Genomic DNA, 14,801 nt, shown 5'->3' on the forward strand with positions numbered 1-14,801 from the left:
CAGATCCTAGCTCTGCCAAGTGCACTGTCTAAACCTCTGTTGCCCCATCTGTAAACTATTGGTTACTTTCTCATGGGATTATTGGGTTCTTGTGAGGATTAAATGTATGCAAAGTGCTTAGCATGGCATCAGTGCCCTTTGGGTTACCTGTTATTGCTCTTAACTATTACTATGTATTGTGTTTTTATACCTCATTGAAATCTCATTGAGAAAAGAGCTGTGACTTACAAACCTCTATATCCCCTCTAGCACCTGTCTCTCAGAGAGTGTTTACTTCAATCATTTAAGCAAGTTTGTTTGGTTGCAAGATGCAGAGAACTTCTTCCATTACCTCAAGAAATAAGTGTTGATTATAAGACACCCTTGGACTGGAATTGAGAACTCATCAGGTTCCTGGGCTACCTCTTCCTCTTGTAGTATTTCAGTTTCTCTCTCTGCATCTATTCTGTTCTCTTTTCCCTACGAATCACTTCTGCTGGTGGCTTAGAGTCAAGACACCGTAGATGATTTGCTAGGGCCACTGCAAAATGAATATGAAGGGTCCCTTGTTCAAAAAGCAGAGAAAGGCACCATTAAAGTTATAAAGTTTTCTTTCTTTATTCCTCTCTGTCTCTTTCTGTCTCCACCTATTTGCTATTCAATATTATCCTTCCTCGGGCATGGAAATATTCACAGGGCAGGTGCAGACCCTCACAGGTGCCTAGGCGCCTGGCCCTGACACTTGGCACTCACAGCTGGGTTCTTTCTTGCCAGCCACCAGACAGAAGCCATTCCCCACTAAGGGGTGAGAAAGTCAAGCCAGGCATCCCTCCTTCCCATGAGCCCACAGCTGCAGTCCAAGGCAGACAGGCAATCCCCAGGACCCAATGGAATTGCAGCTTCCACGCATGGTGCACTAGGTACATAGATCAGGGGAGGGCCAAAGACTTGTTCCACTGAATCTCCTACCAAATGAGCCGTGATGTGGCAGCCTAGGGCAGGGACAGCAGCCACCTCACCCATGTGCAGATGCCACAGGGCACAGCAGCCTGACCTTCTCTGGCCTGCACCCAGCTCCCTGCAGCACACAGGACAGCTCCCCATGGCACACTGATTGCGGGGTGATGTGGGGAGAGGCAGGGGAGGAGAAGGTAGAAAGAAATGAGGGGGGGCCGCTCTGAGAACACAAGGCAAGAGGGGGCAGTGGGAAGCAGGACTGTGGCTGCTGAGGCTCCAGCCTCAGGAGCATGTTCCGTTGTCACATGGAATTCACTAACAAAACCCAAGTTTAAAAACAAAAGAAAGCATTAAATCCAAGCATGGGGTCCTTGTAAACACAGGCCCTTATTTGACCACTGGTCGCATTCCCATGAAGCTGCACTTTTTAAAATGGCAGCATACACATGAAAGAGCATTAATGTCTCAGCCTAGCTCTCTCTACTATGCCCCTTCTGCTGCAGCTGCTACTGCTAACAGGTTTATTCTATCAGTTTCCAAACAACATATAACTGAAGAAGAAATCTGATTGGCCCAACTCTTGTTCATCAGTTTTTTTGTTTTGTTTTGTTTTTTAATAAACTACATATGCCATAGGTTGCTGTCCAGCCAATGGATGGCTACTGTGGAATCAGTGCCCCTGCCAGGCCCAGTCACAAGCAACCTGGAGTGCAGATTCATGTTGCATGGCCTCCTTGGTCCACTACTTTGTGGGGCTGAGGAAAGGATAGCAATAATTAAGATCTTCATTATGATGTTGAATAAATATATTTGAAAGAGTGATTTTGATTTTTTTAATTGTGAAAAATGAATGAGACCTCTACGTAGCAATGTTTTGTTGCTTAATTCATAGTTATGCTTTATATATGAAAGAGCATATATATATGAAAAGGATGAAATGTTTTTGTTAGAATGAATACTTCGGTAAACATTGTATTCAGTCATTTATACTGGCTACCATGGATTTTGTCTGAATTAATGAGGTTTTGGATCATGTAAAATCATGGGCTTTATAGAACATACTTTAGAGATTATCTTATTTAATTCTTATCATTTTACAGATACGGAATGCATTCATTAGGACATGACAGAATAGGGCAATTAAAGCATAATGCCAAAGCCAGGAAGAATAAAGGAACATCTTAATAAATAAAACTGTGGAAACAAGCAAAAAACAAAACACACATTTTTCTATGTCAAAATAAAAAAAATTAAAAATCTAACAAAAGTATCCAAAATGTAGACAAAGAGGTTAAGATCCTTAATGTAGAAAATATTCAAATAAGCAATAAGGGAAAAAAATCAATAGAAAGGTAGAAAACAGGCATAGAGAATTTACACACACACACACACACACACATAAACACACACGAACACAAATTGCCATTAAAATGTTCAACTTCATTAAAAAAAGAAATTAGAATATAATTTCTGTTAAAAATAAATTAAAATTAAAACAACAGTAAGCATAATTTTTCTCTCTGTTGGCAAAGATGAAAAAGTGATAAAATCCAAATCTGATCTACATGTCTATATGAAACAGACTTACTCATATGTTCAAAAGGATATTTTGGAGCAGCCTTTTGAAGATCAACTTAATAATATTTATCAAAATACAAAAAAATACATGAGTTGGACCCTAAATGTTTTCTTCTAGGTTTGACGCTAAAGAAGCCCATATATATGTGAGCAATGGTATATATACACAAGATTTCACTACACTGTTGTTTGTAAGAGTGACAAATCTGAAAATCTAACAATCCATTAATAGAAGGAAAGTTAATTCATGGTACTTTATTCCATACTATAAAATACTGTGTAGTAAATACTACACAGTAGTATTTTATAGAATAAGAAAGACTGGTATGTACCATCATGGTAAGACATCCAAGTTATATTGTTAAATTCAAAGAAGATTTTAAAAAACTACACTGTAAACCCATTATATAAAAACATTTAATATACAACTATATATTTGTTAAATATTATATACAACAATGTAAAATACATAATGTTATGCTACAATTTTATAAGATAGGAATGTTAGCCATGACCCCCTCTCGGCAGTGGGGTGGGAGGGTAGCAGCAGATTGTTCCTGCTCTCAAGAGCTTATAGTCTAAGAGAGAAAATGAAGCTGGCTGGGACCTCAAAGGATAAACAATATGGTCCAGGGTGCTCTTAGGTACTTATTGAATGAAGCATTTCCATGCTCACAAGAACCCTCAGAAGTAAATATTTTATTCCCATTTATCAGATGACCAAACTGAGATCTGTCTAGAAACATAAGGTGGTGCTAAGTACGTGACCAATTATCTCCTCAAGTCCTTAGCCAGCCAGAATTTCATAACTTCCACATCGCATGGCCCCGGCAGCAGCAGTCCATCACCTCCCCCAATGCAAAAGTATCCCAGACATATTCTAATTACAGACAGTATTTGCAGTTATCCAATATTATCTGACAGATAAAAGCTCTAACAGTGGAATTCCTGGGACAAAGGATGGACGTATTTAAAGACATTTGATACATACTAATGTTTACTTATCTAATTATATTTTATAAAAACTAGTTTTTCTGTACGTTTTGCCAGCCAATATATATTCTGTCAAGTTACAATGTACTTGGAGTTCCCAAAGGGCATTTTTCTAAGTGAATTTGAATTTGCATGATCACCAAATACACAAAAGCAGGAGAAATAAATCCAGGGGTGGCACAAGCGAAGGAAAAACCAAAACAAGCCTGCTCTTACGGCAAAGTAGTTAAGCTGTCTTCTTAAGCTCACTCTAGCAGAGTTATTGCCGCTTCTTCAGAAGGGCACCAGCAACAGCTGTTCACCTGGCCAACCAAGCTCTCCAAAGGAAGATCTCCATATGTTGCAGGGAGAGGCACGTGAGCTGGTTCTTAGTGAGAAGTGTCCTTGTTTCCCAGTTCGTGAGTGATGGGAAGAGAAAAGCTCAGACCCAAGATGTATGGAAGAGAAGCCTCTTCTTTGTTTTACAGGGTTCAAAGGGCTCACTCCTACCTGGTTTCATCAGTGAGGTAGGCAAACGAAACAGATTTGTAAGTCACACTTTTATTGTTGGGCATGAAGTCCCAGAAGCAACAAGTGACAGAACCAGGCCTGGAACCCAGGGCTTCCTGAAGGATCTTGTCACTGTACATATTGAGTAAAATATAAAAGAAAAATAGAAGTTCTGTGAAGTTACAGCAGAGAGAAAATGGGAGGGAGTATAAATTCTTCCAACTTTTTGCAAATTTTTATATATAGGCACATCTCAAAGACATTGCAAGCTTGGTTCCAGACCACAACAATAAAGTGAATATCATAATAAAGTGAATCATGCACATTTTTTGGCTTCCCAATACATATAAAAGTTATGCTTACACTATACTGTAGTCTATTAAGTATGACCTAATAGGAATAAGGCACTGTGTTTTTAAAAAATGTACATACCTTAATTAAAAATACTTTATTGCTAAAAATGTTAACGATCATCTGAACCTTCAGCAGGTGGTAATCTTTTTGCTGGTGGAAGGTCTTGCCTTGATGTTGGTGGTTGTTGACTAATCAGGGTGGTGGTTGCTGAAGATTAGGGTGGCTCTAGCAATTTCTTAAAATAGTACAATGAAGTTTACCACATCTATTGACTCTCTCACAAAAGTTTTCTCTGTGGCATGTGATGCTGTTTGATAGCATTTTACCCACAGTAGAACTTCTGTCAAAGTGGAGTCAATCCTCTGAAACCCTGTTGCTGCTGTATTGACTATAATAAGTTTATGGAATATTATAAATTCTTTGTCATCATTTTAACAATGTTCATAGCATCTTCACCAAGAGTAGATTCCATCTCAAGAAACCACGTTCTTTACTCATCCATAGGAAGCAATTTTTCACCTGTTCAAGTTTTACCACAAGATTGCAGCAATTCAGTCCCATCTTCGGGGTCCACTTCTAATTCTAGTTCTCTTGCTATTTCTATTACATCTGCATTGACTTTGTCCACTGAAGTCTTGAGTCCCTCAAAATCATCTACGAGCTTTGGAATCTACTTCTTCCAAACTCCTGTTGATATGGATATTTTGACCTCTTGCCATGAATCACAAATGTCCTTAATGGCATCTAACATGGTGAATCCTTTCCAGAAGATTTTCAATTCACTTTGCCCAGATCCATCAGAGGAATCACTATTTATGACAGCTATGGCCTTATAAAATATGTTTTTTTTTTTTTTTTTTTTGAGACAGAGTCTCGCTCTTTCACCCAGGCTGGAGTGCAGTGGCGCGATCTCGGCTCACTGCAGGCTCCGCCCCCCGGGGTTCACGCCATTCTCCTGCCACAGCCTCCCACGTAGCTGGGACTACAGGCGCCTGCCACCTCGCCCGGCTAATTTTTTGTATTTTTAGTAGAGACGGGGTTTCACCGTGTTAGCTAGGATGGTCTCGATCTCCTGACCTCGTGATCCGCCAGCCTTGGCCTCCCAAAGTGCTGGGATGACAGGTGTGAGCCACCGCACCTGGCCGATGTTTTTTAAATAATAAGACTTGAAAGTTGAAATGACTCCTTGATTCATGGGCTGCAGAATGTGTTAGCAGGCGTGAAAACAATATCCATCTTGTATATCTCCATCAGCTTTCTGGTGACCAAGTGCATTGTCAATGAGTAGCAATCTTCTGAAAGAACCTTCCCCCCATACCACCCCCACCTCCACCCCGAGCAGTAGGTCTTAATAGTGTGCTTAAAATATTCGGTAAACCATGCTGTAGACAGGTATGTTGTCATCTAGGCTTTGTTGTTCCATTTTAGAACACAGGCAGAGAAGATTTAACATAATTCTCAAGGGCCCTAGGATTTTCAGAATGAGCAGTGAGCATTGGCTTCTACTTAAAGTTACAAGCTACATTAGCCCCTAACGAGAGATCCAGCCTATCTTTTGAAGCTTTGAAACCATTCATTGACTTCTCCTCTATAGTTATGGAAGTTCTAGATAGCATCTTCTTCTAATAGAAGGCTGTTTTGTCTCCATTGAAAATCTATTGTTTAGTCCAGCTATCTTCATCAATGATCTGTCAGATCTTCTGGATAACTTGCAGCAGTTTCTATATCAACACTTGCTGCTTCTTTTTGCACCTTTATGATATTAAGACAGCTTATTTCCTTAACCTCATGAACCAACCTCTGCTGGCTTCTAACTTTTCTTCTGCAGCTTCCTCACCTCTCTCAGACTTCATAGAATTGAAGGGAGCTAGGGGCTTGTTCTGTATTTGCCTTTGGCTTAAGGGAACATTATGGCTTGTTTGATCTTCTGTATAGACCACTTAAACTTTCTTCATATCAGCAATAGGGCTGTTTTGCTTTCTTATCATTCCTGTGTTCACTGGAGTTGCACTTTTAATTTCCTTCAAGAACTTTTGCTTTGCATTCACCACTTGGCTGTTTGGCCCAAGAGACCTAGCTTTTGGTTTATTGTGGCTTTCAACATGCCTTCCTTACTAAGCTTAATCATTCTATCTTTTGATTTAAAGTAAAAGACATGTTATTTTTCCTTTCACCTAGAGGCAATTGTGGGGTTATTAATTGGCCTAATGTCAGTACTGTTGTGTTTAGGGAATAGGGAGGAGGGAGGCGAGGGGAGAGAGAAAGGGGAGTGGCCAGTGGGCGGAGTGGTCGGAACACACACATTTATTGATTGAGTTCATCATCTTATATGAGCACAGTTTGTGGTGTCCCAAACCAATTATAGTAATAACATCAAAGATCGCTGATCACAGATCACCATAACAGATGTACTAATAATTAAAAAGTTTGAAACATTGTGAGAATTACCAAAATGTTACACGGAGACACAAAGTGAGCACGTGATGATGAAAAATGGCACCGATAGACTTGTTTGGTGTGGTTGCCACAAATCTTCAATCTGTAAAAAACACAATGTCTGTAAAACGCAATAAAGCAGACAGCAATAAAATGAGGTTTGCCCATCATTCACCTTATTTGATTTATCCTATGATACAAGCAGACAGGTTTGATTACAGAAGCAGTTCAGAAAGTTTGTGTAATTTGTTCAAGATTCCGACTGCTGATACATGGGAGAGCCAAGACCAGAATTCAATTCTTCTAACTCCCAAGTGCAGTACTGTGTTGCTATGGAGTCTGAAACCCCATAAGGTTCACACTTTTGTCAGCCCAGTCTGGCCCTCCCCCGGAATGCCTGTCTGGGGTCTTCCAGCCTCACCTAGGGATCCTGTGGAATGGTCAGTGGAGTACAGGGAAAGGAGTCTAATGTTGTGTTATTATCCTGGCTCTGCAGTCCCAAATTGCTCAGGAAACTTGTTGTGGGTTTTAGTTTTGTCATCTGCAAAATGAAGCAGGTATTATGCACCCACTCCATCCTACAGGGGGCATTGAAGGCTCCGGGGCAGAGTGTGCAAATCCTTTGAGGAGGTCCCGGTGCTGTTCCTGTAGGTGAGAGAGGCTTCCCATTTTCTGTTATTTCAACTCATCTGCCCCTAACAGTGGATGCTCCCCTCAGCCCCAAGCCAGAGGGAGGGGATTGTGCCAGTCTGTGGGATCTGGGCTGCTGCTCACTTGGGAGCCCTTTTGGGCAGCCTGTTTTCATTGACTGTCCCAAGCAGGCTGCCTAGGGGCCTATTTTGCTGGAAGAATGAGCAATAGGGGGAAGAGCAGCTCCACAGGTGAGCAAAAAAGACAGCCAGCTCAGAGCCTTTAAAATGAAAGTGTTCTCTTGAGAGTGTGCAAAGATATGATTTGTGATAGATCAAAGTCAGGAAATGCATCGCTCCTCCAGAATCAAAGGCTCCTTGCTCTCAGGAACTGACGGCAAAGATTCCTCTTGCAAGAAGAGCTAAGCATAACAATAGAGAGTGGCTGCCACCCTCCCCCAGGCCAGGATAGGGGCCTGGCTGTGTTTACAAACATCTGCACCTGGGCTGCACCTGCCAGGCAAGGACTGACCTGGAAGCTGCGAAGTGCACCTGCTCTTCTGATTTCCTGTTGTTCATCGGTGGTGGGGATGGGTTCCACTGAACCTTGAATATCCCTCCTTTCTCCATTTGGGGATTGGCTGAGATTGTGGCAGGGCTGGTCAGCCTCCAGTTCCAGCACTTCTACTCATTTCCTCTGTGACCTTGGGCAAGTCCCTAGCTCAATTAGGTTTCCTCAACAGTCTTGTGGCATCAAATCTTCTGTTTTATTCCCTCTCAGGGGTTTGGTGAGGGGCTCCATCCTGATCTTCAGTCAGGACAATGGGTGGGATTTGCTCTGTGGTCAGGAAGGAGCCATTCATGTGGCTTTGACTGGAAAGCACAGAAAAGAAGGGAGAACACCCAAGCCTTCCACAGCACTCGGTTCCAACCAGACTTTTTTATTCATCAGTGAAGTTTTAATCATCCATCCATTGAGGGACACCTAGGTTATTGTAGTATACATACACAATGGAATAGTATTCAGCCTTAAAAACAGGAAATTTTGTTATTTGCAATAACATGGATTAACCCAGAGGCCATTATATTAAGTGAACTAAGCCAGGCACAAAGAGACAAATATCACATGATCTCACATATATGTGGAAATTTAAAAAGTCAAACTCATAGAAGTAGAGAGCAGAATGGTGTTTACCAGGGGCTGGGGTGGGGAGGTGGAGGGAAACGGGGAGATGTTGGTCAGTGGGTACAAAGTTTCAGTTACACAGGAGGAGTTTTGGTGATTTATTTCACATTATGTTGGCCACAGGTCAGAACAATGCATTGAATATTTCAAACAAGCTACAAAATAGGATTTTAAACCTTCCCATCACAAAGAAATGATACGAGGTGGGCAGATCACTTGAGATCAGGAGTTCGATACCAGCCTGGCCAACATGGCAAAATGCCACCTCTACTAAAAATACAAAAATTAGCTGGGCATGGTGGCGCATGCCTGTAATCCCAGCTACTTGGGAGACTAAGGCAGAAGAATCACTTGAACCTGGGAGGTGGAGGTTGCAGTGAGCAGAGACGGGCAGATCACTTGAGATCAGGAGTTCGAGACCAGCCTGGCCAACATGGCAAAATGCCATCTCTACTAAAAATGCAAAAATTAGCTGGGCATGGTGGCACATGCCTGTAATCCAGCTACTCGGGAGACTAAGGCAGAAGAATCACTTGAACCTGGGAGGTGGAGGTTGCAGGGAGCAGAGATAGTGCCACTGCACTCTAGCCTTGGCAACAGAAGGAGAATCTCTCTTCAACAACAACAACAACAACAAAACAAAAACAAAGAAATGATAACTATTCAAGGTGATGGATATACTAATTAACTTGATTTGATTATTTCACAGTGTATATAAGTATTGAAACATCACCTGTGCCCCATAAATATATATGATTATTGCTTGTCTATTAAAAATAAAGCAAAAAAAAAAAAAAAAAGAAAATTGAGGCTAGCAAGAGTGATGGTCCTTGGCTCTCCACCCCAACCCTACCCACACAGGTCACTTTAGCCACATTCATTCTTACTTCTACTATCCAAGGATGGGGTGTTCTTTCTCTTCCTCAAAGCTTCCAGGATGCCCTGGACTATACTGTATCCCACATCTCCAAAACCTTGTCCCACTGGTTGTGTTCAACCTCTTGCCCACCTGGTGAGCCTTCCTTTTGGCCGGGGAACATACTCAACACATCCTCTCCTGTAAATGAAGCAAACTGAAACTCTTCTCCACACCCATATTTGGCCACAACCTGATCTCTTTTCTCCCTTTCTCATCCACTCTTGAAAGCCTTGTCCATATTCTGGGCCTCCATTTCTGTATTTCACATTCTCAAACACGTTTCAATCTGATTCCAGCCTTCACTACTCTACTGAAACATCTCTTGACAAAATCATTGGGAAATCTTAATTGTCAAGTTCATATCTTTACCATAGAGGACCTGTTTGCTGAAAGTGAGACGGTGAAAATGCTATTCTACTTCAGATGTTAGATTATCTTAGCCTCTGTGATTCCATGCGCCTTTGGCCTTCCTGCTACCTCTCTTATTACCCCTTTATCTCCTCTGTGGGGACCTCTTCTACGCACTCATAAAATTCATCATTCTAGAGTTTTACTCTACACTCTTTTATCATCTAGCCTTATCCACTCTTACTGAGTGTTTCAACTCCCACATGTAAACTAATAATTTTCAAATCATTATTTCCAGTCCAAAGCTTTCCCCTGAGCTTCACACTTGCATAACCAACAGTGGGCTAGATGTTTTTACCTGGATGGACCATTCAGCATATCCAATACTAAACTCATCATCTCATTCCCGAACATTTTCTTCACCATTTCCAATCTCAGTTGCTGGCATTTCCATCCATCTCAGGTTTCCATCAGGCCGGAAACCTGAGAAACATCTCCCTCCATCCAAGTGCCTCCAGCTGTACCTTATAAGAAAAATTATCAAAATCTGTCCCATCTTCACTATCTTTCCTGCACCAAACATTGGGAAAAGAGATAGAGTTCTACATGGGAGGGCTTTTGAGGCTCTATGCTAAGAATATGTCATAGACCTGAAGCTACCAAGACCGAAGTTTCCATGTGACTCTGATTTACAGCCTCTGAGCAGGGTGGACAGCAACTGGGATTCATATAGATCCATGAACATGGATCAGCAGCTCAGTGAGATGTCCCACACTATTATTCCCAAGGGAAACAATTGCTTCTACTTCCCAACTGTCAGGAGATTAGCTGGAATAAGTCAGGAGTAGTTAAGTTGTCTCTGGATAACACACAATCAGATATTCTAAAAGATAGTGGATTCAATTGCTTCTCTAAGAAACTGCCTAGACTTTCACTGTTGGTAAACCTAATCAGGGCTGAAGAGAGAAAAGAGGGGAATTTGTCAGCCAGATAGGAATAAGACAGATGTACAGAACTCAGGTTAGAGATAGTGCAGTGGACGTTAGCAGCTGGAAGTGGTGATGGTTTCACTCCACAACTTGAAGACACATCCCTGACAGGTGTGATCCCAGAGCATGAAATAAGTGTTCCCTGATCAAGGTCAGGAACTCTTACAAGCACTATCTATAGAAATTCTGAGGCCAGAGTGCCTATCCCAAGACCAGATATAGAGCCTCAAAGAGAGAGAAATAATTTTTAATGCTAAGAGAAATTATCTGCCTGTATTATGTGGTTTCAGAATGTCCTGGAAAACCTTCTCCCTCTTAAGCCTATAGCTCCATTAGAATAGCCCTCTACCATTTAGTGTGAATTGGGTTTGTTTACCTTTCTTCAATCTTATCCCTTTCTTTTAAAAAATAATTATTCTTTCTTTTTAGTAATTTCAATTTGTCTTTTTGATTCAGGGGGTACATGTGTAGGTTTGTTACATTGGTATATTGCATGATGCTGAGGTTTGAGATACGAGTGATCCCGTCTCCTAAATAGTGAGCAAATTACCCAGTAGTTTTTCAACCCTTGACCCTCTCTCTCCCTACCCCTTCTGGCAGCCCCCAGTGTCTATTATACCATCTTTTTTTTTTTTTTGAGACAGAGTCTTGCTATGTTGCCCAGGTTGGAGTGCAGTGGCATGATCTCAGCTCACTGCAACCTTGGCTTCCTAGGGTCAAGTGATTCTCTTACCTCAGTCTCCTGAGTAGCTGGGACTACAGGTACATGACACCATGCCTGGATACTTTTTGTATTTTTAGTGGAGACAGGGTTGGCCATGTTGGCCAGACTGGTCTCGAACTCCTGACCTCAGATTGTCCACCCACCTCAGCCTCCCAAAGTCCTGGGATTACAGGCATGAGCCACTGCACCTGGCTTGTACCATCTTTACGTTTATGAGTACCCAATGTTTAGCTCCCACTTTTAAGTGAGAATATGTCATGTTTGGTGTTCTGTTCCTATATTAGTTTGCTTAGGATAATGGCCTTAGGATAATGACTCCATCCATGTTGATGCAAAGGACATGATTTTATTCTTTTTATGTCTATGTAGTATTCCATTGTGTGTATATACACCACATTTTCTTATCTAATCCACCACTGATGAATGGCATCTAGGCTGATTCCATGACTTCACTATTGTAAATGGTGCTGCGATGAATATACAAATGCATGTGTCTTTTTGGTAGAACAGTTTATTTTCTTTTGGATATATACCCAGTAATGGGATTGCTGGGTTGAATGGTAGTTATATTTTACTTCTCCAGACTGTTTTCCCCAGGGGCTGAACTAATTTACATTCCCACCAACAGTGCATAAGCATTCCCTTTTTCTCTGAAGGCTTGCCAGCATCTGCCTTATTTTTTTTTTTTTTACTTTTTAATAATAGCCATTCAGACTGGTGTAAGATGGTATCTCATTGTGGTTCTGATTTTCATTTCTCTGATGATTTGTGATGTGAGGCATCTTTTCATGTTTGTTAGCCACTTGTATGTCTTCTTTTGAGAAGCGTCTGTTCATGTCCTTTGCCCATTTTTTAATGGGGTTTTCTGTTTTTTGCTTGCTGAATTCTTTAAGTTCCTTATAGATTCTGGGTATTAGACCTTTGCTGGATGCATCGTTTGCAAATATTTTCTCCCATTCTGCAGGTTGTCTGTCTACTCTGTTGATAGTTACTTTCTCTGGCTGAGCAGAAGCTCTTAAAATCTTTAAGCTCTTTAGGTTCCACTTGTCAATATTTGGTTTCGTTGCAATTGCTTTTGAGAACTTAGTCATAAATTCTTTCCGAAGGCCAACGCAAAGACTTTCTCTTAGCACCTGTCACATGCTGCTGTAATTGTTGCTGATCATTCTGTCTCCTAGCTAGTAGAGCCCTTGGAGTCCTTGGGAGGCTACTAGTCATTCATCTTTGTGTCCAGAATGGCGTTTCCTAGGTTTTCCTCTAGGATTCTTATAGTTTGAGGTCTTACATTTAAACCTTTAATCCAACTTGAGTCAATTTTGGCACGTATATGGCAAAAGGTCGGGGTCCAGTGTCATTCTTTCGCATATGGCTAGCCAGCTATCCCAGACCCATTGCTTATTTTTGTTGGTCTTATCGCTTTCTAAGGTATCCTGTATACTGCTCTTAGAGTGGTCTTTCTAAATTATATGTCTAGGCCAGGTATGGTGGCTCACGCCTGTAATCCCAGCACTTTGGGAGGCCAAGGCACGCAGATCATCTGAGGTCAGCAGTTAGACACCAGTGTGACCAACATGGTGAAACGCTGTCTCTACTAAACATACAAAAATTAGCTGAGTATGGTGGTGGGCACCTGTAATCCCAGCTACTTGGGAGGCTGAGGCAGGAGGTGGTAGTGAGCCGAGATGGCACCACTGCCCTCCAGCCTGGGAGACAGAGTGAGACTCTGTCTAAAAGAATTTTTTTAAAAAGTATACATCTAATGTCATATTCTTCTCTAAGGCCTTTCACTGATTTCCTTTACCTTTCAGATAAAGTTCTAACTCAGCTAAACCTATTACATCCTTTGTGATCAGACTTCTACCTTCCCCTCTAGATTGCTTTCCACTTCCCTTCCTCTGGAATTCTTACTCCAGCTATATTGAAACACATGCAGTTCCCTGAGAAGAACATGCATGTCTGGGTTTCCATACCTTTGCACATGTTGTTCTCTCTTGCTGTAACAAATTTCTTCTTGCTAATGTCAAAAAGCAGCTTTGGTATCTCTCTTTACTCTCTCAGCTGGCAAGCTCTGGGTCCCCAAAGCACCAAGGCCCCTTCTCTTCACACCTGTCACATGCTACTCTAACTGTGGCTTATCATTCTGTCTCCCAGCTAGTAGAGCCCTTGGGGTCCTTTAAAGGCTCCTAGTCATGCATCTTTGTGTTGCAGTGCTTAGGAGAGTATCTGTCATATAGGAGGTGCTCTACAAATGTCTCACAGCAAGCTTTGTCTGAGGAATGGAGAAAAAAAAAAGAAACTGCATACATGGGAGGAGAAATCCTCATGTCAGACGGGAGGAGAGAATGCCTTCTGATAATGTTTTGCTTTATAGTTGAGTTGGGAGTTGAACTCTAATTCAGCAATAGACAGATGATTATATACTCCCTGGCCCCATTGGCTTCAGGTACCCTCCATCAGCTGTTCACACTGCACCAAGTTACCTCTTCATTGCCCAGCCTTCCATTTCACTTTGCACTTTTGAATGAGGGCAACAAATTTGACCATGTGGAGCTACGTTTAAAAGTGGAACTAAAAATGGGGGCATGCCTCTTCTTCTCCAACCAGACTTCTTTTCCGTATACCCCATCCTACCTCCTTGTATACCTGCTCACCTCTCTGTGATCAACTTTTAAAATGCATCAATAAAATGTCCCCCAACCTAAGTTGATTATTCTGCTAATACACAGTGGCAGCTTTTAAATACAGGAGGCTCCAATTGTCACTTTCAATCATAGGCTCTGCTGAGGGAGACTTAGAAGGACTTAATCGTCTTAAGGAAACAAACAGAGGCCCTCTGCTGAGGAGCAGCAAGCCAACAGATAGATAGGAGAGAGGACAGAAATTGGCATGCCCAGGATCCTTCCTGTGATCCATACGATGCAGTTCCAGCACTTACAGACCAGGTCCCAGAGAATGAAACTGACAACTCGACATGCCCCTTATCCTTTCCAATTAGGATCTAGTTCATGTTCTTTCTCTCTTGCTTTCTCCGTCCCTAAGAGCATCTGGCCCTTTTAAAGGAACAAGGTCGCTTGTTGTTCCCCATCCAACTCTCACTCCTCACCTGAACTGGTTCCAGACCATCAAAACTTAGAATGTGACAGCTGAAAAGATCTGGTCCACAAGAGGTCTAGTCTAGTATCCTCATTTCACAAGTGTGGAAGAGAGTTCTGCTCGGGAG

The sequence above is a fragment of the Symphalangus syndactylus genome, chromosome 19 (genome assembly GCF_028878055.3).
Source record: "Symphalangus syndactylus isolate Jambi chromosome 19, NHGRI_mSymSyn1-v2.1_pri, whole genome shotgun sequence".
NCBI lineage: Eukaryota > Metazoa > Chordata > Mammalia > Primates > Hylobatidae > Symphalangus > Symphalangus syndactylus.